The sequence below is a fragment of the Triticum aestivum genome, chromosome 2A, assembly GCF_018294505.1.
Source record: "Triticum aestivum cultivar Chinese Spring chromosome 2A, IWGSC CS RefSeq v2.1, whole genome shotgun sequence".
Taxonomy (NCBI): domain Eukaryota; kingdom Viridiplantae; phylum Streptophyta; class Magnoliopsida; order Poales; family Poaceae; genus Triticum; species Triticum aestivum.
In genome coordinates this window covers 224,818,070-224,843,684 of record NC_057797.1, presented here as the reverse complement: position 1 = coordinate 224,843,684, position 25,615 = coordinate 224,818,070, and positions in this window count along the sequence as shown.

Here is a 25,615-nt window from a genome sequence, read left to right as displayed (position 1 = left end):
TACGGACTAGGTCCGTAACTTGAGGATTATCCTCATTGTTGCACAAAAGAATTACGTCCTGGAAGCACCGCTGGGTGCCAGGCCTACTGCTGATGCAACTGACGATGTTAAGAACGTCTGGCAGAGCAAAGCTGATGACTACTCGATAGTTGAATGTGCCATGCTTTACGACTTAGAACCGGGTCTTCAACGACGTTTTGAATGTCATGGAGCATATGAGATGTTCCAGGAGTTGAAGCTAATATTTCAAGCAAATGCCCAGATTGAGAGATATGAAGTCTCCAATAAGTTCTATAGCTGCAAGATGGAGGAGAACAGTTCTGTCAGTGAGCATATACTCAAAATGTTTGGGTATAATAATCACTTGATTCAACTGGGAGTTAATATTCCAGATGATTGCGTCATTGACAGAATTCTCCAATCACTTCCACCTAGCTACAAGAGCTTCGTGATGAACTATAATATGCAAGGGATGGATAAGACAATTCCCGAGCTCTTCGCAATGCTAAAAGCCTCAGAGGTAGAAATCAAGAAGGAGCATCAAGTGTTGATGGTCAACAAGACCACTAGTTTCGAGAAAAAGGGCAAGGGGAAGAAGAAGGGGAACTTCAAGTAGAACAGAAAGCAAGTTGCTGCTCAGGAGAAGAAACCCAAGTCTGGACCTAAGCCTGAAACTGAGTGCTTCTACTGCAAGCAGACTGGTCAATGGAAGCAGAACTGCCCCAAGTATTTGGCGGATAAGAAGTATAGCAAGGTGAACAAAGGTATATGTGATATACATGTTATTGATGTGTACCTTACTAGAGCTCGCAGTAGCACCTGGGTATTTGATACTGGTTCTGTTGCTAATATTTGCAACTCGAAACAGGGACTACGAATTAAGCGAACACTGGCGAAGGACGAGGTGACGATGCGCGTGGGAAATGGTTCCAAAGTCGATGTGATCGCGGTCGGCACGCTACCTCTACATCTACCATCGGGATTAGTATTAGACCTAAATAATTGTTATTTGGTGCCAGCGTTGAGCATGAACATTATATCTGGATCTTGTTTGATGCGAGATGGTTATTCATTTAAATCAGAGAATAATGGTTGTTCTATTTATATGAGTAATATCTTTTATGGTCATGCACCCTTGAAGAGTGGTCTATTTTTGATGAATCTCGATAGTAGTGATACACATATTCATAATGTTGAAGCCAAAAGATGCAGAGTTGATAATGATAGTGCAACTTATTTGTGGCACTGCCATTTAGGTCATATCGGTGTAAAGCGCATGAAGAAACTCCATACTGATGGACTTTTGGAACCACTTGATTATGAATCACTTGGTACTTGCGAACCGTGCCTCATGGGCAAGATGACTAAAACGCCGTTCTCCGGTACTATGGAGAGAGCAACAGATTTGTTGGAAATCATACATACAGATGTATGTGGTCCAATGAATGTTGAAGCTCGTGGCGGATATCGTTATTTTCTCACCTTCACAGATGATTTAAGCAGATATGGGTATATCTACTTAATGAAACATAAGTCTGAAACATTTGAAAAGTTCAAAGAATTTCAGAGTGAAGTTGAAAATCATCGTAACAAGAAAATAAAGTTTCTACGATCTGATCGTGGAGGAGAATATTTGAGTTACGAGTTTGGTTTACATTTGAAACAATGCGGAATAGTTTCGCAACTCACGCCACCCTGAACACCACAGCGTAATGGTGTGTCCGAACGTCGTAATCGTACTTTACTTGATATGGTGCGATCTATGATGTCTCTTACAGATTTACCGCTATTGTTTTAGGGTTATGCTTTAGAGACGGCCGCATTCACGTTAAATAGGGCACCATCAAAATCCGTTGAGACGACGCCTTATAAACTATGGTTTGGCAAGAAACCAAAGTTGTCGTTTCTGAAAGTTTGGGGCTGCGATGCTTATGTGAAAAAGCTTCAACCTGATAAGCTCGAACCCAAATCGGAGAAATGTGTCTTCATAGGATACCCGAAGGAGACTGTTGGGTACACCTTCTATCACAGATCCGAAGGCAAAACATTTGTTGCTAAGAATGGATCCTTTCTAGAGAAGGAGTTTCTATCGAAAGAAGTGAGTGGGAGGAAAGTAGAACTTGATGAGGTAACTGTACATGCTCCCTTATTGGAAAGTAGTACATCACAGAAACCGGTTTCTGTGACACATACACCAATTAGTGAGGAAGATAATGATGATGATCATGAAACTTCAGAACAAGTTACTACTGGACCTCGTAGATAAACCAGAGTAAGATCCGCACCAGAGTGGTACGGTAATCCTGTTCTGGAAGTCATGCTACTAGATCATGATGAGCCTACGAACTATGAAGAAGCAATGGTGAGCCCAGATTCCGCAAAATGGCTTGAAGCCATGAAATCTGAGATGGGATCCATGTATGAGAACAAAGTGTGGACTTTGGTTGACTTGCCCAATGATCGGCAAGCAATTGAAAATAAATGGATCTTCAAGAAGAAGACTGACGCTGACGGTAATGTTACTATCTACAAAACTCGACTTGTCACAAAAGGTTTTTGACAAGTTCAAGGAATTGACTACGATGAGACCTTCTCACCCGTAGCGATGCTTAAGTTTGTCCGAATCATGTTAGCAATTGCCACATTTTATGATTATGAAATTTGGCAGATGGATGTCAAAACTGCATTCCTGAATGGATTTCTGGAAGAAGAGTTGTATATGATGCAGCCGGAAGGTTTTGTCGATCCAAAAGGAGCTAACAAAGTGTGCAAGCTCCAGTGATCTATTTATGGACTGGTGTAAGCATCTCGGAGTTGGAATAAACGCTTTGATAGTGTGATCAAAGCATTTGGTTTTGTACAGACTTTTGGAGAAGCCTGTATTTACAAGAAAGTGAGTGGGAGCTCTGTAGCATTTCTGATATTATATGTGGATGACATATTGCTAATCGGAAATGATATAGAATTTCTGGATAGCATAAAGGGATACTTGAATAAGAGTTTTTCAATGAAAGACCTCAGTGAAGCTGCTTACATATTGGGCATTAAGATCTATAGAGATATATCAAGATGCTTAATTGGACTTTCACAAAGCACATACCTTGACAAAGTTTTGAAGAAGTTCAAAATGGATCAAGCAAAGAAAGGATTCTTGCCTGTGTTACAAGGTGTGAAGTTGAGTAAGACTCAATGCCCGACCACTACAGAAGATAGAGAGAAAATGAAAGATGTTCCCTATGCTTCAGCCATAGGCTCTATCATGTACGCAATGCTGTGTACCAGACCTGATGTGTGCCTTGCTATAAGTCTAGCAGGGAGGTACCAAAGTAATCCAGGAGTGGATCACTGGACAGCGGTCAAGAACATCCTCAAATACCTGAAAAGGACTAAGGATATGTTTCTTGTATATGGAGGTGACAAAGAGCTCATCGTAAATGGTTACGTTGATGCAAGCTTTGACACTAATCCAGATGATTCTAAATCGCAAACCGGATACGTATTTACATTAAACGGTGGAGCTGTCAGTTGGTGCAGTTCTAAACAAAGCATCGTGGCGGGATCTACATGTGAAGCGGAGTACATAGCTGCTTTGGAAGCAGCAAACAGAGGAGTCTGGATGAAGGAGTTCATATCCGATCTAGGTGTCATACCTAGTGCATCGGGTCCAATGGAAATCTTTTGTGACAATACTGGTGCAATTGCCTTGGCAAAGGAATCCAGATTTCACAAGAGAACCAAGCACATCAAGAGATGCTTCAATTCCATCCGGGATCTAGTCCAGGTGGGAGACATAGAGATTTGCAAGATACATACGGATCTGAATGTAGCAGACCCATTGACTAAGCCTCTTCCATGAGCAAAACATGATCAGCACCAAGGCTCCATGGGTGTTAGAATCATTACTGTGTAATCTAGATTATTGACTATAGTGCAAGTGGGAGACTGAAGGAAATATGCCCTAGAGGCAATATAAAGTTATTATTTATTTCATTATATCATGATAAATGTTTATTATTCATGCTAGAATTGTATTAACCGGAAACGTAATACTTGTGTGAATACATAGACAAACAAAGTGTCACTAGTATGGCTCTACTTGACTAGCTCGTTAATCGAAGATGGTTATGTTTCCTAACCATAGACATGAGTTGTCATTTGATTAACGAGATCACATCATTAGGAGAATGATGTGATTGACATGACCCATTCCATTAGCTTAGCACCCGATCGTTTAGTATGTTGCTATTGCTTTCGTCATGACTTATACATGTTCCTATGACTATGAGATTATACAACTCCCGTTTACCGGAGGAACACTTTGTGTGCTACCAAACGTCACAACGTAACTGGGTGATATAAAGGTTCTCTACAGGTGTCTCTAAAGGTACATGTTGGGTTGGCGTATTTCGAGATTAGGATTTGTCGCTCCGATTGTCGGAGAGGTATCTCTGGGCCCTCTCAGTAATACACATCACTTAAGCCTTCCAAGCAATGCAACTAATAAGTTAGTTGCAAGATGATGTATTACGGAACGAGTAAAGAGACTTGCCGGTAACGAGATTGAACTAGGTATTGAGATACCGACGATCGAATCTCGGGCAAGTAACATACCGATGACAAAGGGAACAACGTATGTTGTTATGCGGTCTGACCGATAAAGATCTTCATAGAATATGTAGGAGCCAATATGAGCATCCAGGTTCCGCTATTGGTTATTGACCGGAGACGTGTCTCGGTCATGTCTACATTGTTCTCGAACCCGTAGGGTCCGCACGCTTAACATTACGATGACAGTTTCATTATGAGTTTATATATTTTGATGTGCCGAAGGTTGTTCGGAGTCCCGGATGTGATCACGGACTTGACGAGGAGTCTCGAAATGGTCGAGACATAAAGATCGATATATTGGACGACTATATTTGGACACCGGAAAGGTTCCGGGCAAGATTGGGACAATACCAGATCACCGGGAGGTTATCGGAACCCCCCGGGAGGTATATGGGCCTTATTGGGCCTTAGTGGAAAGGAGGGGAAAGGAGCAAGGGAGCCCCCCCCCAAGCCCAATCCGAATTAGGAGGGGGGCCAGCCCCCCCTTTCCTTCCTCCCTCCTTCCCCTTCCTTCCCTCTCCTACTCCTAATAGGAAAAATGGGAGTCCTACTACCGGTGGGAGTTGGACTCCCCCCCTTGGGTGCGCCACCCACCTTGGCCGGCCCCCTCCTCCACTCCTTTATATACGGGGCAGGGGGCACCTCAGAGACACAACAAATTGATCATTGATCTCTTAGCCGTGTGCGGTGCCCCCCTCCACCATAATCCTCGATAATATTGTAGCGGTGCTTAGGCGAAGCCCTGTGACGGTAGAACATCAAGATCGTCACCACGCCGTCATGCTGACGGAACTCATCCCCGACACTTTGCTGGATCAGAGTCCGGGGATCGTCATCGAGCTGAACGTGTGCAAAAACTCGGAGGTGCCGTAGTTTCGGTGCTTGATCGGTCGGGCCGTGAAGACGTACGACTACATCAACCGCGTTGTTATAACGCTTCCACTTCCGGTCTACGAGGGTATGTAGACAACACTCTCCCCTCTTGTTGATGTGCATCACCATGATCTTGCGTGTGCGTAGGAATTTTTTTGAAATTACTATGTTCCCCAACAGTCGCCTCCCGCCTTCCTCTCCTGCACCTCGTCCCCGACCACCTAGGCCGGAGCTCCCGCCGCTGCACCTTGGACATGAGGTCCCTCATGGACGCCTGATAACCCACAAGTATAGTATAAACAGTTTCTTGCAATTTTATCATATTGGAAACATAGAGAGGTGGAGATATAGTTCCTCTCTCATAATAATTGCAAGTAGGAGCAGCAAGCACATGCATATTATATTCACCAAAATCATCATGTGTAGCAGTAAAAGGCAACCCATCAATATATTCCTTAATAAGAGCAAACTTCTCTGATATAGTGTAGTTTGGAGAATTCAAAAAGATAATAGGAGTATCATGTGTGGGTGCAATAGCAAAAATTTCATGTTTAACATAAGGAACTATAGCAAGTTCATCTCCATAAGCATAATTCATATTGGCATCTTGGCCACAAGCATAGCAAGAATCATCAAAAAGGGATATTTCAAAAGAATCAACAGGATCATAACAATCATCCTCCGGTAAGCACGAAGGGAAATTAAACAATGTATGAGTTGAAGAGTTACTCTCATTAGAAGGTGGGCATGGGTAGCTAATCCGCTCTTCCTCCTTTTGTTCTTCGCTCTCCTCATCATCTTTTTCATCCAATGAGCTCACAGTTTCATCAATTTCTTCTTCCATAAACTCCTACAAAATATTAGTCTCTTCTTGGACAGCGGAGTAGTCCTCAATATATGGTTCAACATAGGATTAGAAGCATAATTATCATAGCAATATTTAAGTATGGCAAAAATTCCAGATTTGTAAAGAGTCGCATCATACTTTTCAATCAAAGAAGCAATTTCGTAAGCACCCTTAAAAGCAACAAATTCTTCAATTTGTTGAACATCATAGTAATTATAAACACCCTTAGCATACGAAGATACGATTCCATTATCACTGAACTCACATTGATAGGGAAGGTGTTTCTTAGGGTTTTCAGAACAACAAGTAAAATCATATATTTCACATAAATTCCAAGCATAGCATTGCAAACGTTGAATTTGACCCAGTAAAATTTTCCCTTTTTCAGATATTCGGTGTCGCACATAACAAGCATGCTCATCTAAGGATTTGCCCTCAACTAAGCTAGTTGGGGTTTCAGCTCGAGCACATAGGGATCGAAGATGATCCAAGTAATAAGCTTCAGCAGTGTGATAGATTTTGAGTGGTTCTACAACCATTGGTTTAGTAGGTACAACTAATTTTACTGGTATTCCGCGTTTCCTACCCATAACTAAAGATAGAAAACAACTAAGAACATCAAATAAAAATTACTTAGTGCTAAAGCAAACAAGCACACACGAGAATATTCACCCCATGCTATTGCTCCCCGGCAACGGCGCCAGAAAAAGGTCTTGATAACCCACAAGTATAGGGGATCGCAACAGTTTTCGATAAGTAAGAGTGTCGAACCCAACAAGGAGCTAAAGGCAGAACAAATATTCCCTCAAGTTCTATCGACCACCGATACAACTCTACGCACGCTTGATGTTCGCTTTACCTAGAACAAGTATGAAACTAGAAGTACTTTGTAGGTGTTGTTGGATAGGTTTGCAAGATAATAAAGATTATGTAAATAAAAAGTAGGGGCTGTTGTAAGTAAAGAAGCAATAAAGTAAATATAGAGAGTGTGGAAAAGTGGTGGTAGGAGTTGCGAAATTGCCCCTAAGCAATTGACTACTTTACTAGACCGATAGCAAGTATTATGTGGGAGAGGACACTGCTAGCATGTCATCCCTGACTTGGAATTCTATGCACTTATGATTGGAACTATTAGCAAGCATCCACAAGTACTAATGTTCATTAAGGTAAAACCCAACCATAGCATTAAGATATATTGGTCCCCCTTCAATCCCGTATGCATCAATTTCTATGCTAGGTTGAAGCTTCTGTCACTCTTGCCCTCTAATACATAGTCCTATCAACATACAACTAACCCTAGGGTGTGATCCACGCGCGCAATCATACGATGGGCACCAAAGGACAGCAACATAACCACAAGCAAATTAAGTCAATCATAGCAATTCATCAACCACCGATAGGACAACGAAAATCTACTCAGACATCATAGGACGGCAACACATCATTGGATAATAATATGAAGCATAAAGCACCATGTTCAAGTAGAGGGTACATCGGGTTGCGGGAGAGTGGACCGCTGTAGATAGAGGGGGGAAGGTGATGGAGATGTTGGTGAAGATGGCGGAGGTGTTGGAGTAGATCGCGGTGATGATGATGATAGCCACGGCAGTGTTCCGGCGCCACCGGAAGAGAAGGGGAGAGGGGGCCCTTCATCTTCTTCTTCCTTGACCTCCTCCTTAGATGGGAGAAGGGTTTCCCCTCTGGTCCTTGGCCTCCATGGCATGGGAGGGGCGAGAGCCCCTCCGAGATTGGATATGTCTCTCTGTCTCTCTCTGTTTCTGTGTTCTCAGATTCTTCCCTTTCACCGTTTCTTATATTCCCGGAGATCCGTAACTCCGATTGGGCAGAAACTTTAACATGATCTCTATCCGGATATTAGCTTTCTTGCGGCGAAGAAGGCATCAACCGCCTTACGGGTGGCCCACGAGGGTCAGGGGCGCGCCTAGGGGGGGCAGATGCGCCCCTGCCTCGTGGCCACCTCGGGCACCGTCTCACGTGGATTTTTCTTCCAAAAATCATATATATTCCAAAAAAATCTCCGTCAGGTTTTATCCCGTTTGGACTCCATTTGATATGGATATTCTGCGAAACAAAAAACATGCAACAAACAGGAATAGGCACTGGGCACTGGATCAATATGTTAGTCCCAAAAATAGTATAAAAAGTTGCCAAAAGTATATGAAAGTTGTAGAATATTGGCACGGAACAATCAAAAATTATAGATACGACAGAGATGTATCAACGCCCGCCTCCCTTGCAGCGCCCTCTCCTCTGTTCCGCTGCTCCGCCTCCTTGCCATGGCGCCCCGTCGGCCGGCGATCCCAAGCCTGCCGTCGCGCCCGACCAAGTCTCCTGCCTCGCCGGACCTGCTCCGTCCTCCGCCTTCTCCCTCTTCGTAGGTCCTCCGCTGCTGCAGCACCTTCACCATCTCGCCATGCCTCCCCTGCAGCTACTCCGGCGAGCTCCAGCATGCTCCCTTGCTGCCGCCTGACCGACCCTTCCGCATGGCTTCGCTGGCCTCTTCATAGCGTGCGTGCCGAGCTGCCCCTGCCTTGTTCGACCACCACCATCGCCTCCGTGCCTGCTTGCTGCAGTTGCCATGCCCTCCTCTACCTATTGCACCACCACCACGGCCGACCTCACAGGCCACTCCATGCTTCTCCAGGACGCCTTGTTTCCTCTTTTGTTCGGCCACAAGTGCATCGACCATCATACAGAGCACCGGGGCACTGGTTGCTTTCGGTTGCGGGTGCTTTGTTTGTTGCTTCATGGAAACATCGCCAAGTACCATGACTTCACCTCTTGCTCGACAAGTACTGCACCGAACGCCAAGTACCATGACCCGCAAGACCGAGAACACCAAGTACCCCTTCGAGCTATCAAGACCGCAAGCGCCAAGTAACACGACGACCCTCGAAGACTTCGGATTCGACAAGTCCGATGACGCTCTTGTACAACTACGTTGCCGAGACCGGGACCGGCAAGACCGACGACACGGAAACGCCGAGTACCCCTACGCGCGAAGACGCCTAAGACCATTTCGGGATTCATCAAGTACCACTACCGATGACTTGAACACCTACGAAAATGTCTTCCACTACCGTCGCCGAGATCATGAGTACCTCTACCGACGACCTCGGAACATGTACGATGACCGTTGTCGAAGACCCGTACCTCTACCGCTTCCCGAACATGTACCGCGACTTCCACGACGGCCGTGAACGACTACTTCCCTTGACGAACTCGATACGCTTCGAAAATGCACGCTTCGAAGGTATAACCGCCGGAACGACGCCCGCGGACCGCATGCATGAGATGTGTTGTATGAGTTGCACCCTATGTTTGCACCGTGTCCGAGTTGTCACTTGCTCAGTCCTCCTCGTTTGCCGCTAGCCCGTGGGAAGCCGGTAACCGGGAGCACCCCACTGTTCATCGCATGACCCGCTCCCATCACACTCTCTTTTGCACCGGCATCTCAATCGAGTTACCGAAACCCAGAATGTTGCCTTGGCATCATTTTCATTATCGTCGCCCTGGCACCCCTTTCATTTCCGCCACGATGACAAATGCTTCATATCACGCTAATGGGAACATTTTCATAAAAATTGCATAAACTTGCACATGTCATCCGCATCATGATAACAACATTTATAATGGTTAAAATTGTTGTTTGCATTAAAATTGCAAAATGCATATGAGGATTTTCTAGACTTGTTGTTTGTTGTTCTGGCCTCATTTAAAGTTTTCATTTGCTTCACCTCTTTCCATGCTTAACAACATATAGTATTGTTGGGTACATAAACGAGAGAGAACTAAATAAGTCATGTGGTGTTCCGTCAATATGCAACTCGTTGCATATTGAGCTCCACTTAATTTGTAGTATTGTTTCTGTACTTTGCCATGACATGCTTCATTAAACCGGACATGCATCATACTTGGTTGTGCATCATGCCATGTTGATGTGATGGTTGTTTACTATGTTGTTTGCTTCTTCCGGTGTTGCTTCTTCGGGTTAGTCCGATAACGTCGCGTTTGTGAGGATCCGTTCGACAACGTCCGTTTGTCTTCTTCATGGACTCGTTCTTCTTCCTTGCGGGATCTCATACAAGATGACCATACCCTCGAAATCACTTCTATCTTTGCTTGCTAGTTGCTCGCTCTTTTGATATGTCGCGATACCTACCACTTGCTTTATCATGCCTCCCATATTGCCATGTCAAGCCTCTAACCCACCTTTCCTAGAAAACCGTTGTTTGGCTATGTTACCGCTTTGCTGAGCCCCTCTTATAGCGTTGCTAGTTGCAGGTGAAGCTGAAGTTTGTTCTATGTTTGGAACATGGATATTGTTGGGATATCATTATTATCTCTTATTTAATTAATGCATCTATATACTTGGTAAAGGGTGGAAGGCTCGTCCTTATGCCTGGTGTTTTGTTCCACTCTTGCCGCCCTAGTTTCCGTCATATCGGTGTTATGTTCCTTGATTTTGCGTTCCTTACGCGGTTGGGTGTTATGGGAACCCCTTTACAGTTCGCTTTGAATAAAACTCCTCCAGCAAGGACCAACCTTGGTGTTACATTTGCCTCACCTAACCTTTTTCCCTTGGGTTTCCGGAGCCCGAGGGTCATCTTTATTTTAACCCCCCCGGGCCAGTGCTCCTCTGAGTGTTGGTCCAAACTGGGCGATGTCCGACTCCCCCTGGGCAACCAGGGTCTATGCCAACCCGATGTCTTGCCCATCCGGTGTGCCCTGAGAACGAGATACGTGCGACTCCTATCGAGATTTGTCGGCACATCGGGCGGCTTTGCTGGTCTTGTTTTACCATTGTCGAAATGTCTTGTAACCGGGATTCCGAGTCTGATCGGGTCTTCCTGGGAGAAGGAATATCCTTCTTGACTGTGAGAGCTTGTGATGGGCTAAGTTAGGACACCCCTGCAGGGTTTGAACTTTCGAAAGCCGTGCCCGCGGTTATGTGCAGATGGGAATTTGTTAATATCCGGTTGTAGAAAACTTGACACTTAACTTAATTAATATGAATCAACCGCGTGTGTAGCCGTGATGGTCTCTTTTTGGCGGAGTCTGGGAAGAGAACACGGTCTCGTGTTATGCTTGAACGTAAGTAGCTTCAGGATCACTTCTTGATCACTTTTAGCTTCTTGACCGTGCTTTGCTTCTATTCCTGCTCTTATTTGTGTATGTTAGCCACCATATATGCTAGTGCTTGCTGCAGCTCCACCTCACTACCCTTTCCTACCCATAAGCTTAAATAGTCTTGATATCGCGGGTGTGAGATTGCTGAGTCCTCGTGACTCACAGATACTTCCAAACAGTTGCAGGTGTCGATGATACCAGTGCAGGTGACACAACCGAGCTCAAGTGGGAGCTCGATGAAGATCGTGTTCATTGTGTTGTTTCGTTTCCAGTTGATTAGTAGTGGATCCCAGTCAGGACGATTGGGGATCTAGCATTTGGGGTTGTCTTTATTTATGTTGGTTCCGTAGTCGGACCTTGCTTGTATTCTGGTTGATGTATGCTATATTTATGTGTTGTGTGAAGTGGCGATTGTAGCCAACTCTTTATCCCTTTCTTATTCAGTACATGGGATGTGTAAAGGTTACCCCTCTTACGACATGCCTACCATGCGGTTATGCCTCTAAGTCGTGCCCCGACACGTGGGAGATATAGCCGCATCGTGGGTGTTACAAGTTGGTAATCAGAGCCATCCCTGAATTAGGAGCCCCCTGCTTGATCGAATCGCTGGTGTTGTTAAGTCTAGAACAAAATGTTTTGAGTCTTAGGATTATATATACCGGAAAGTAGGATTCTTTTACTCCTTAGTCCCTTCGTCGCTCTGGTGAGGTCTCCTGGCATAGAGTTTTGACTCTTCTCTCCTCAAATTTCACGATTTTTTTAGGATCACGCGGGTATCTTGGAATTGTTCAGATGGTTTTGTGACGAGAACATTATTCTTGGTGCCTCCTGACATTTAGGGGTTGTGGCAGTGTCCCGGGGAGTTGAGCTCCGAGGTGTTGTCGTCACAATTTTATCATTGCAGTTCTGGAATACCTGAGTTCGCCGACATCGAAAATCTCTTTCAAGCAGTTGTTGGTGAGATAACCTCAACGCCACCCATTACTGGGGCGGGAGTTCGGGAGTATTGCCATAACTCGTATAACGGATGCTTTTCGAAGGTTGAGGTAAATGATTTCCGAAGGTTTCTTGGTTATGTGTTGAAGGATGGATACAACTGGATGTAGGATTTGCTAGTTTTGGGTGAGATATTATGCTTCCCCTGTATCCCCAACACCTGATTGCATAACCAGAAAGTTTCGGGAGTTTAGAAGTGGGAATTCAAGTAGCTCCTAGGATATCTTTCTGACAGATGCATGATATGAGATTGGGGTTCGACGTCTAGTGGTCCGCCTATCCACGGTTGGTTTTACAGTGGTCACGTTGTGTCTTGAAGAGTCCTTGGCTATGCTGACTCGGGGACGCTTCGTATGTCGTGTGCACTGCCTTGTACATGATGGTGCTGTACGATCAAGCCCATGTGGGCCCCACCACGAAAACTTCAGACGAAATCTCTATCATATGTTTGTTGCGGCTTATTCCGCAAGCCAATCCTTTGTTTTTGTTTTGGTTTGTGGTATTCGAGTTGCTTCAATGTCAAGTGTTGATTCCATATTTTTCCTAAGCGGTGTTCTCATACTCCTATGTGAATACTAATCCTTCATGATAATCGAGATTGTCATGTCAATCCTTTTCAGCCGGCGTGTTTCTCTTCAAGTGGATCCGATCTTTTCAACATCCGCAACATCACCTCTCGGTTTTTTCCAATGTTATTCATTTCATCTGTCCCCAAGTTGCCTTTGTTTTCCCGCCCACCCACCCCTTTTTTTTCTTCAAGGAATCTGATGTATTAATCAAGTATCCATTTTATTCATGTGAAGTCTCTTCATTCTTTTCAATCAATGTTCTTACCCGGTGGTTCTCATGAAGATGCTCTACAAGTTCGTCATTCTTCATTCTTTGTCTTTTCTGGTGGATTCAATCCAAGATTTTGGTGTTAATCTTATCCTTTTCCTCATTTCAAAATGCTTTCTCACATCGGTGCACCTCCTAATCGCTCATCTCTTGTTGGGGATCATTGCAGAAATTAGAATTTTCTACACATCACCAAGATCAATCTATGGAGTAACTAGCAATGAGAGAGAAGGGAGTGCATCTTCATAACCTTGAAGATCGCGAGTCGGAAGCGTTGCAAGAACGCGGTTGGAGGAGCAGTACATGCAGCGATTCAGATCACAGCCGAATCCGATCTAAGCAACGAACAACGGCGCCTCCGCGTTCAACACAAGCACAGCCCGGTGAAGTCTCCCACGCCTTGATCCAGCAAGGAGGAGGGAGAGGTTGAGGAAGAAGGCTCAAACAGCAGCACGATGACGTGGTGGTGATGGAGTGGCAGTTCTCCGGCAGGGCTTTGCGAAGCTCACGCGGAGGAGGAGAGGTGTTGGGGAGGGGAGGGGCTGCGCCTTGGATGTGGTGCTGCTGCCCTCCCCTCGCCCCTCTATTTATAGGGAGAAGGGGGAAGGGGGGCCGGCCCCTCTAGATGAGATCTAGAGGTGGGGGGGGGGGCAGCGGCCAAGGGGGATGGGGCTTGCCCCCCAAGCAAGGGTGGCGCCCCCCTTTAGGGTTCCCCCCAAACCCTAGGCGCATGGGCCCTAGGGTGGGATGGCGCCTAGCCCACTAGGGGCTGGTTCCCTTCCACCTACAGCCCATAAGGCCCTCCGGGGTAGGTGGACCCCCGGAACCCCTCCGGTGGTCCCGGTACAATACCGGCATACCCCCGAATATTTCCGGTGACCGTATGATGACTTCCCATATATAAATCTTCACCTCCGGACTATTTCGGAACTCCTCGTGATGTCCGGGATCTCATCCAGGACTCCGAACAACATTCGGTAATCACATACAAATCTTCCTAATAACCCTAGCGTCATCGAACCTTAAGTGTGTAGACCCTACGGGTTCGGGAACCATGCACACATGACCGAGACAACTCTCCGGCCAATAACCAACAGCGGGATCTGGATACCCATGTTGGCTCCCACATGTTCCACGATGATCTCATCGGATGAACCACGATGTCGAGGATTCAAGCATCCCGTATACAATTCCCTTTGTCAATCGGTACGTTACTTGCCCGAGATTCGATCGTCGCTATACCGATACCTCGTTCAATCTCGTTACAGCAAATCTCTTTACTCGTTCCATAACACATCATCCCGTGACCAACCCCTTAGTCACATTGAGCTCATTATGATGATGTCTTACCGAGTGGGACCAGAGATACCTATCCTTCATACGGAGTGACAAATCCCGGTCTCGATTCGTGCCAACCCAACAGACACTTTCGGAGATACCCGTAGTGTACCTTTATAGCCACCCAGTTACGTTGTGACGTTTGGCACACCCAAAACACTCCTACGGTATCGGGGAGTTGCACAATCTCATGGTCTAAGGAAATGATACTGACATTAGAAAAGCTCTAGCAGACGAAATACACGATCTTGTGCTAGGCTTAGGATTGGGTCTTGTCCATCACATCATTCTCCTAATGATGTGATCCCATTATCAATGACATCCAATGTCCATGGTCAGGAAACTGTAACCATCTATTGATCAACGAGCTAGTCAACTAGAGGCTCACTAGGGACATGTTGTGGTCTATGTATTCACACATGTATTACGATTTCCGGATAACACAATTATAGCATGAACAATAGACAATTATTATGAACAAGGAAATATAATAATAATAATCATTTTATTATTGCCTCTAGGGCATATTTCCAACAGTCTCCCACTTGCACTAGAGTCAATAATCTAGTTACATTGTGATGAATCGAACACCCATAGAGTTCTGGTGTTGATCATGTTTTGCTCGAGGAAGAGGTTTAGTCAATGGATCTGCGATATTCAGGTCCGTATGCACTTTACAAATATCTATGTCTCCATTTTGAACATTTTCACGAATGGAGTTGAAGCGACGCTTGATATGCCTGGTCTTCCTGTGAAACCTGGGCTCCTTGGCAAGGGCAATAGCTCCAGTGTTGTCACAAAAGAGAGTCATTGGGCCCGACGCATTGGGAATAACTCCTAGGTCGGTAATGAACTCCTTCATCCAGATTGCTTCTTGTGCTGCCTCCGAGGCTGCCATGTACTCCACTTCAAATGTAGATCCCGCCACGACGCTTTTCTTGCAACTACACCAGCTGACTGCCCCACCATTCAAAATATACATGTATCCGATTTGTGAGTTGGGTCATCCAGATCTGTGTCGAAGCTAGCATCAACGTAACCCTTTACGACGAGCTCTTCGTCACCTCCATAAACGGGAAGCATATCCTTAGTACTTTTCAGGTACTTCAGGATATTCTTGACTGCTGTCCAGTGTTCCATGCCGGGATTACTTTAGTACCTTCGTACCAAACTTACGGCAAGGTTTACATCAGGTCTGGTACACGACATGGCATACATAAAAGACCCTATGGCCGAGGCATAGGGGAGGACACTCATCTTTTCTCTATCTTCTGCCGTGGTCGGGCATTGAGCCGTGCTCAATCTCATACCTTGCAATACAGACAAGAACCCCTTCTTGGACTGATCCATATTGAACTTCTTCAATATCTTGTCAAGGTACGTACTTTGTGAAAGACCAATGAGGCGTCTCGATCTATCTCGATAGATCTTGATGCCTAATATATAAGCAGCTTCTCCAAGATCCTTCATTGAAAAACACTTGTTCAAGTAGGCTTTTATGCTTTCCAAGAATTCTATATCATTTCCCATCAATAGTATGTCATCCACATATAATATGAGAAATTCTACAGAGCTCTTACTCACTTACATGTAAACACAGGCTTCTCCATAAGTCTGCGTAAACCCAAATGCTTTGATCATCTCATCAAATCAAATGTTCCAACTCCGAGCTTGCACCAGCCCATAGATTGAGCGTTGGAGCTTGCACACCTTGTCAGCATTCTTAGGATTGACAAAACCTTCTGGCTGCATCATATACAATTCTTCCTTAAGGAAACCATTAAGGAATGCCGTTTTGACATCCATTTGCCATATCTCATAATCATAGAATGCGGCAATTGCTAACATGATTCGAACGGACTTCAGCTTCGCTACAGGTGAGAAAGTCTCATCGTAGTCAACCCCTTGAACTTGTCGATAACCCTTAGTGACAAGCCGAGCCTTATAGATGGTCACATTACCATCCGCGCCTGTCTTCTTCTTAAAGATCCATTTATTTTTTATGGCTCGCCGATCATCGGGCAAGTCAGTCAAACTCCATACTTCTTTTTCATACATGGATCCTATCTCGGATTTCATGGCTTCCAGCCATTTGTCGGAATCTGGGCCCGCCATTGCTTCTTCATAGTTCGAAGGTTCACCATTGTCTAACAACATGATTTCCAGGACAGGGTTGCCGTACCACTCTAGTGCGGAACGTGTCCTTGTGGACCTACTAAGTTCAGTAGCAACCTTATCTGAAGTTTCATGATCATCATCATTAACTTCCTCTCTAGTCGGTGCAGGCACCTCAGAAACATTTTCTTGAGCTGCACCTGTAATGCCCTCGATGCGGCTATATCTCCCACGTGTCGAAGCACGACTTAGAGGCATAACCACATTGAAAGCAATGTCGCAAGTGAGGTAATCTTCACACAACCCATGTAATACATAAGGGAAAGAGATACATAGTTGGCTTACAATCGCCACTTCACACAATACAAGAATAAAACATTACATCATCCAGATACAATCAAGGTCCGACTACGGAACCAAAATAAAAGAAGACTACCCCAAATGCTACACAGATCCCCGATCGTCCCAACTGGGCTCCACTACTAATCATCTAGAACGAAATGACACAAAGGACAAGATCTTCATCGAGCTCCTCCTTGAGCTTGGTTGCATCACCTGCACGGTATCATCGGCACCTGCAAACTGGTTTTGGAAGTATCTGTGAGTCATGGGGACTCAGCAATTTCACACCCTCGTGATCAAGACTATTTAAGCTTATAGGAAGGGTAAAAGGTATGAGGTGGAGCTGCAGCAAGCGACTAGCATATATGGTGGCTAACATCCGCAAATGAGAGCAAGAAGAGAAGGCAAAAGCACGGTCGAACAACTATGATCAAGAAGTGATCCTAGAACAACCTACGTCAAACATTACTCCAACACCGTGTTCACTTCCCGGACTCTGCCGGAGAGAGACCATCACGGTTACACACGCGGTTGATGTATTTTAATTAAGATAAGTTTCAGGTTTTCTACAACCGGACATTAACAAATTCCCATCTGCCCATAACCGCGGGCACGACTTTCGAAAGTTCAAATCCCTGCAGGGGTGTCCCAACTTAGCCCATCACAAGCTCTCACGGTCAACGAAGGATATTCCTTCTAGCGGGAAGACCCGATCAGACTCAGAATCCTGGTTACAAGACATTTCGACAATGGTAAAACAAGACCAGCAAAGCCACCCGAATGTGCCGACAATCCCGATAGGAGCTGCACATATCTCTTTCTCAGGGCACACCAGATTGTCCAAGGTTCCGGTAGGCCAGCCCAGAGTTGCCCCTGGTGGCCACCGGCAGCTGACAGGTTGGACCAACACTCAGAGGAGCACTGGCCCGGGGGGGTTAAATAAAGATGACCCTTGAGCCGGCCGACCCAAGGGAAAGAAAAGGCCAGGTGGCAAATGGTAAAACCAATGTTGGGCCTTGCTGGAGGAGTTTTATTCAAGGCGAACTGTCAAGGGGTTCCCATTATAACCCAACCGCGTGAGGAACGCAAAATCCGGGAACATAACACCGATATGACGGAAACTAGGGTGGCAAGAGTGGAACAAAACACCAGGCATAAGGCCGAGCCTTCCACCCTGTACCAAGTATATAGATGCATTAATTAAATAAGAGATATTGTGATATCCCAACAAAATATCCATGTTCCAACATGGAACAACTCCAATCTTCACCTGCAACTAACAACACTATAAGAGGGGCTGAGCAAAGCGGTAACATAGCCAAACAACGGTTTGCTAGGACAAGGTGGGTTAGAGGCTTGGCTCAACAATATGGGAGGCATGATAAGCAAGTGGTAGGTATCGCAACATAGGCATAGCAAAAGAGCGAGCAACTAGCAAGCAAAGATAGAAGTGATTTCGAGGGTATGGTCATCTTGTCTGAAATCCCGCAAGGAAGAAGAACAAGTCCATGAAGAAGACAAACAGACGTAGTCGAACGGGTCCTCACAAACGCGACGTTATCGTAACCAACCCGAAGAAGCAACACCGAAAAGAAGCACACAACATAGTAAACAACCAACACACGAACATGGTATGATATGCGGGATGCGGTATGTGATGCATATGCATGATTTGGAAAGGAATGATTGAAACTGGCCTCAACTTGGAAAACCAAGGGTGCCACTGGAAATGTGAGGTGATTTGGGTTGAAATCGATATAAAGATCGCCGGAATCGGATGCACGGTTTGGAAATGGCAAGCAAAACAAATATGGCACCGGTCTGCGATTAACAGCAAGTGACCATCTAAATGCATCAAGATAAATAAGCTACAACACTCAAACATGGCAAAACAATACATGACAGGGATCCACTCATGATGCTTGACAAAAGATGAACACTGAGCTACGGCTAATTCACTCATTATCATGTTCAAACAAGCAAGACAAAAGTGCAAATGATAACAGGTTTCAGACTTAATGAAATTAACAACAAATCAGGAATTTATCATCAGGAAGCAATCTTTAGAGCATGAAAACTACAAGCTACATGATCTTAACATAGAAAAGCAAGGCATGGAATGAATCTACTCAAAGCACTTAACAAAAGTCCCTTAGTGGCCTTGAGCCAAAAGGGATCAGAAAATACAATTGCAAGCATGTGAACATGGCAAAAACATAAACATATTCAGACTTAGTGAAAAACTGGAGCATGCAAAACAGATTAGCAAGTAGGCATGTTTACGAGCTCGATGCACTCACTACAGAGCATGGCATGACAAACTAAGCATGCACTCATCAAGAAGACATGGCATATGAGCTATACATGGCAAGAACAACATCATATCATGCATGGATCAATAGTAACATCCTCGGCAAAATCGCTAAACATGTCAACAATCTGCCAAGATTATTTTATAGCAAAAGTAGAGCTCGATTGACTCAAGTTAGGGTGCTCCATAAATGCAACCAAAGACATGGATGGATGGAGCACCACAATGTTAACAAAACATCCTTACTGAGCATCCTCAAAAGAGGCACGAATCACTAGGAAACAACATGAACATATGACATAACAACAAAATCAGGACAAGGACTTGGTGAAATTCTAAGTCCCTGAAATCAGCATCAACGATTACGCTACTTTGCATGCTTGTGCTAGTCACCACAAAGATCACAAAAAATACATGGCATACACTCCTCTAAAGATGGCATGGCATTCTACAAAACACATGTAGAGCTCAACATCATAGCATGCACACATTAATCATGGCAAAAATGACAAAATGCCATTTGCTGAAACAGATCTGACAAATTCATCACATAGCCCTCTTCCAACAGCATTTCGGGCATCAAAATGAGCTCAAATGAAAAGGATGCAATGAGATGAAATTATGTACTCACCAAGACGAACATTTTGATATGCTACATGCACGAATCGGAGATACGGATGCAGAGTTATGGCATGTCAAAGTATGCAAAATGTAAGGGTTAGGAGAGAAAAAGTCAACCCCGAGATATTTTCAGATCCAGATCCGGATCTCGCGGGCATTGTAGCGGCGGGCTTCCCGAGGTTCGCCGACCGGAGTTGCACCGAGGTCGAGGAGAGGAGGAGGCGGCCGAGGTCGTCGGCCGGAGCTGGTGGCGGCGCCGGCGCTATACGGCGGCGCGGGCGACGGAGATCGATGGCGGCGGGGTCGGCGTTCGAGGCGGCGAAGGCGCCGGCCGGTGAGAGGAAGCGGCGGCGGGGCGGCGCTTGCCCGGCGACGAGGTGGCGAGCCAGTCGCCGGTGGGGCGCATGGCGGCGCGGCGCTCCGGCGCGGAGGCAGCGCCTCGGGCATGGCGGCGGGGATGACAGGCGCGGGGCGGCGGCGGTTGGGCCCCGTGGGCCCGCGATGGGCCTAGCGCGCCGCGGCGGAGTGCCACGTGGCGAGGCCAGATTGGCTGCGGGCGGCGGCGCTGAGGACTGGACATGTCCGGCGACAACAAAGACGCGTCCGGTGGCGCGAGGAAGAGGGAGGCTAGGGTTAGACTGTGAATTTTGGGAGGAGATCACATATTTATAGGTAGAGGGAGCTAGGAGAGTCCAAATGAGGTGCGGTTTTCGGCCACGAGATCGTGATCGAACGACCGAAATGATGGGAAAGGTTTAGGTGGGTTTTGGGCCACTTTTGAGGGGTGTTGGGCTGCAACACATACGAGGCCTTTTCGGTCCCTCGGTTAACCGTTGGAGTATCGAACGAAGTCCAAATGGCACGAAACTTGACAGGCAGTCTACCGGTAGTAAACCAAGGCCGCATGACAAGTCTCAGTCCAATACAAAAACGTTTAACACCCGCACACAAAAAGAGGTAGAAAGGGACACCGGGTGACATAGGAGCGCCGGATTGCAAAATGGACAACAGGGAAAATGCTCGGATGCATGAGGCGAACATGTATGCAAATGAAATGCACATGATGACATGATATACAATGCATGACACGCAAGCAATGACAAGGCAACAACAGCGCATAACTGGAGGACACCTGGCATGTCGGTCTCGGGGCGTTACAACACTCCACCACTACGAGAGGATCTCGTCCCGAGATCTAGAATGACACCGGAGGGAAAACGGAAGAGAAAGAGAAGAGGTAAGGCTAAGTTGCTCCTTTAACAAACGAGTGAAACCAAAGAACCTTGCAAAGGTTGAACAAATTGAAAGAAAGAATGCAACGAGAAAGAGCAAAGTTGAAAGCACTCTATTAGGAAAAGGAACAAGGAAGAACAAATTCGAATAACACTCCGGTTGGAAAGATATGTAAGGCTTGATAAAATGAAAGAACTTGAGCAGCGGGCACACACTCCGGTTAAATGGATAAGCACGAAAAGAACATGAACTTCACAATTCGAGATGATGATTGAAAAAAGCAACATCACAAGGCCTCCGGAAGAAAGAAATAGAAGATAGATAATTGAAAGAAAAGAATGGAGAAGAAAATGCCGACTTCTGTCACAACATAGCTTAAAAAGGCATCTTTTGGAGAAGGGTCGAACGGAGTTCTTAGAAAACCAACAACGAAAAAGAGTAAGCTTAATATGGTCTTATGGAATACATCTAAAATTATGAGGTGACAACTAGCCACTTACGTGAGAAGAATTGGATTGATATGAACGAGGAGACAAGAAACTTATTTCACCGGGAGGGTAGATGAAGAACTTGGATCATATATGAGCACCATAATAGCAGCAATCCTTAGGGAAGACTTTAGGTGAAATATAACCCAAGATAACTCCAATGACGAGATTGATGGATTTAAAATACCTCATTCTTAACAAAATGTGAATCATGAAATATGAACTCAAATTATCAAGAATGACATAATACCACCTCAAAAGATATGGTAAAAAGAATTGCACTCCGGATTGCAAGAAGAAGGATGCTTGAGCTCCTCTGAAAGGAAGCTTGATGAACACTTCGAGAAGGAATTAAATCCTTGATGAACCATCATGTAGAACCTTCATAAAGAACTCCAGTAAACAAAAGGAATGATAAAAAGAAAGGAAAGAGAAGTTGAAAACGCAAGGTGAAGGCTTGCGATGATATAAATGGATCTTCGTGATGAAATAATTGAAAGAGATTGGAACTCTGGGAAAAGAGAAGATGAAACAAAGAAACTGAGAATTTGATGAGCCTCCGGAATAGGGAATTGAGTTCACTCGATGAAACAAGAATAAGAATTACATTATGCGTATCCTTCACCAATTAAATTGATGACAATCAATGGATTTGACATATTACTTATTCTCGTAAAGAAGATTAAGAGAGATATAACATAAACTTGAGAAGGTCTTGAACGAACCACCGTAAGGATTGAAAATGAATGAAGTAAAGGGATGAATCATTGGGTAAGAATTTGCAAATGAACGAAGAAACTTGAGAGTATTTAGATGCAAGTGAACGAAAAGATCACGAGTTGATTAGAGGATATTTGAATGATGCACCTGTAAGATTTGGCGAACGAGAGCTGAAAGCTGGAATGAATAATCCTGAATTGATGGCCTCCGAATAACAAACTGAAAAGACTCCTGAATTGCTCCAGATGGGTGAAAAGAATTCTCACAATCGGAAATCATTATGAGAGGATGGCTACAAGCTGGAATCACAATTCTTTGAAGAGAATGAAGCAATATTGAGAGAAAAATCTTCTTCGGTCTTCAAAAGTTGAGAATGACGATGAGAAACACCAACAATAATTGTAGAGGCACTCCGGAATGAAGAATAGAAAGGTTGATCCAACGATGAAAAGAATTTGAAAGATCTTGAAGAAAGGCATTTGACTGATGATGAATCGTTCTTACGTCAAACTTCGAAAAGAAATTTGAAGATAGCTTCAGGAAAATAAGAAGAGTCAGGTAAGATCCTGGGAAAAGACCTGTGGGTTACGTCCCACTCAAAGAAACACCGTTGAAAAGGTCGCTTGGAAGATAGATTACACCAATTGAATTAAAAGACTTGAATGAGAGAAAAACCTCGAAATAGGATTGAACGGATCTTGAATGACAAGACGAGCCTTCTGAGATATCTTCAGCACTCCAGAACAATTGAATAGCGAGGGGTGAAAGATTAAGAATTACACTGGCATGAGAAAGCATTGAAAACGAGTAAAGGGATATTATCAACACCAAAAGCTTGAATTGAATCCACCGGAGAAGAAAGAAAACCGAGAATGATGAGCTTGAAGCTCCATTAGAATCTTCATGAGAATCGCCGGATAAGAACATTGACGGAAAAGGAATGAAAAGGCCTCGCATCAATAAGATGGATACTTGATTAAGAAATCTGAATCCTTGAAGAAAAAGGGGTGGGTGGGTGAGAAAAACAAAGTCAACTTGGAACGGATGAAGACAACACCGTTGAGAAGAACTAGTAATAGATCTTGCTGATGTTGAAATGATCAGATCCACTTGAAGAGAAGCACACCGGTTGAAAAGGATTGACATGACAGTCTCGATTATCATGAAGGTTTGGTATTCACATAGGAGTATGAGAACACCATTTAGGAAAGGGATGGAATCCACATTTGTCTCTGAAGCAACTCGAATACCACAACTCAAAACAAAACAAAGGATTGGCTTGCAGAATAAGCCGGAACAAACATATGATAGAGATTTCGTCCGAAGTTTTCGTGGTGGGGCCTACACGGGCTTGATCGTACCGCACCATCATGTACAAGGCAGTGCACATGACATACGAAGCGTCACCGAGTCGGCATAGCCAAGGACTCTTTAAGACACAACGAGACCACTGTAAAACCAACCATGGATAGGCGGACCACTAGACATTGAACCCCAATTTCGTATCATACATCTGTCGGAAAGATATCCTAAGAGCTACTTGAATTCCCACTTATAAACTCCCGAAATTTTCCGGTTATGCAATCAGGTGTTGGGGATACAGGGGAAGCATAATATCTCACCCAAATCTAGCAAATGCTACATCCAGCTGTCTCCATCCTTCAACACATAACCAAGAAACCTTCGGAAATCGTTTACCTCAACCTTCGAAAAGCATTTGTTATACGAGTTATGGCAATACTCCCGAACTCCCGCCCCAGTATTGGGTGGCGTCGAGGTTATCTCACCAACAACTACATAAAAGAGATTTTCGATGTCGGCGAATAAAAATCAGGTATTCCAGAACTGCAACGATAAAATTGTGACGACAACACCTCGGAGCTCAACTCCCCAGGACACTGCCACAACCCCTAAATGACAGGAGGCACCAAGAACAATGTTCTCGTCACAAAACCATCGGAACAATTCCAAGATACCCGCATGATCCTAAATTTTTTTAGTGAAATTTGAGAAGTGAAGAGTCAAAACTCTACGTCAGGATGCCTCACCAGAGAGATGAAGGGACTTGGGAGTAAAAATAATTCCTAACTCTCCGACATATAATTGCTAAATGACTCAAACCATTTTTCTAGACTCAACAACGCCAACGATTCGATCAAGCAGGGGGCTCCTAAGGTCGGGGAAGGCTCTGATTACCAACTTGTAACGCCCTCGATGCGGCTATATCTCCCACGTGTCGAAGCACGACTTAGAGGCATAACCGCATTGAAAGCAATGTCGCAAGTGAGGTAATCTTCACACAACCCATGTAATACATAAGGGAAAGAGATACATAGTTGGCTTACAATCTCCACTTCACACAATACAGGAATAAAGCATTACATCATCCAGATACAATCAAGGTCCGACTACGGAACCAAAATAAAAGAAGACTACCCCAAATGCTACACAGATCCCCGATCGTCCCAACTGGGCTCCACTACTGATCATCTAGAACGAAATGACACAAAGGACAAGATCTTCACCGAGCTCCTCCTTGAGCTTGGTTGCGTCACCTGCATGGTATCATTGGCACCTGCAAACTGGTTTTGGAAGTATCTGTGAGTCATGGGGACTCAGCAATCTCACACCCTCGCGATCAAGACTATTTAAGCTTATAGGAAGGGTAAAAGGTATGAGGTGGAGCTGCAGCTAGCGAATAGCATATATGGTGGCTAACATACGCAAATGAGAGTGAGAAGAGAAGGCAAAAGCACGGTCGAACAACTATGATCAAGAAGTGATCCTAGAACAACCTACGTCAAACATTACTCCAACACCGTGTTCACTTCCCGGACTCCGCCAGAAAGAGACCATCACGGTTACACACGCGGTTGATGTATTTTAATTAAGATAAGTTTTAGGTTTTCTACAACTGGACATTAACAAATTCCCATCTGCCCATAACCGCGGGCACGACTTTCAAAAGTTCAAATCCCTGCAGGGGTGTCCCAACTTAGCCCATCACAAGCTCTCACGGTCAATGAAGGATATTCCTTCTAGCGGGAAGACCCGATCAGACTCAGAATCCCGGTTACAAGACATTTCTACAATGGTAAAACAAGACCAGCAAAGCCACCCAATGTGCCGACAAAT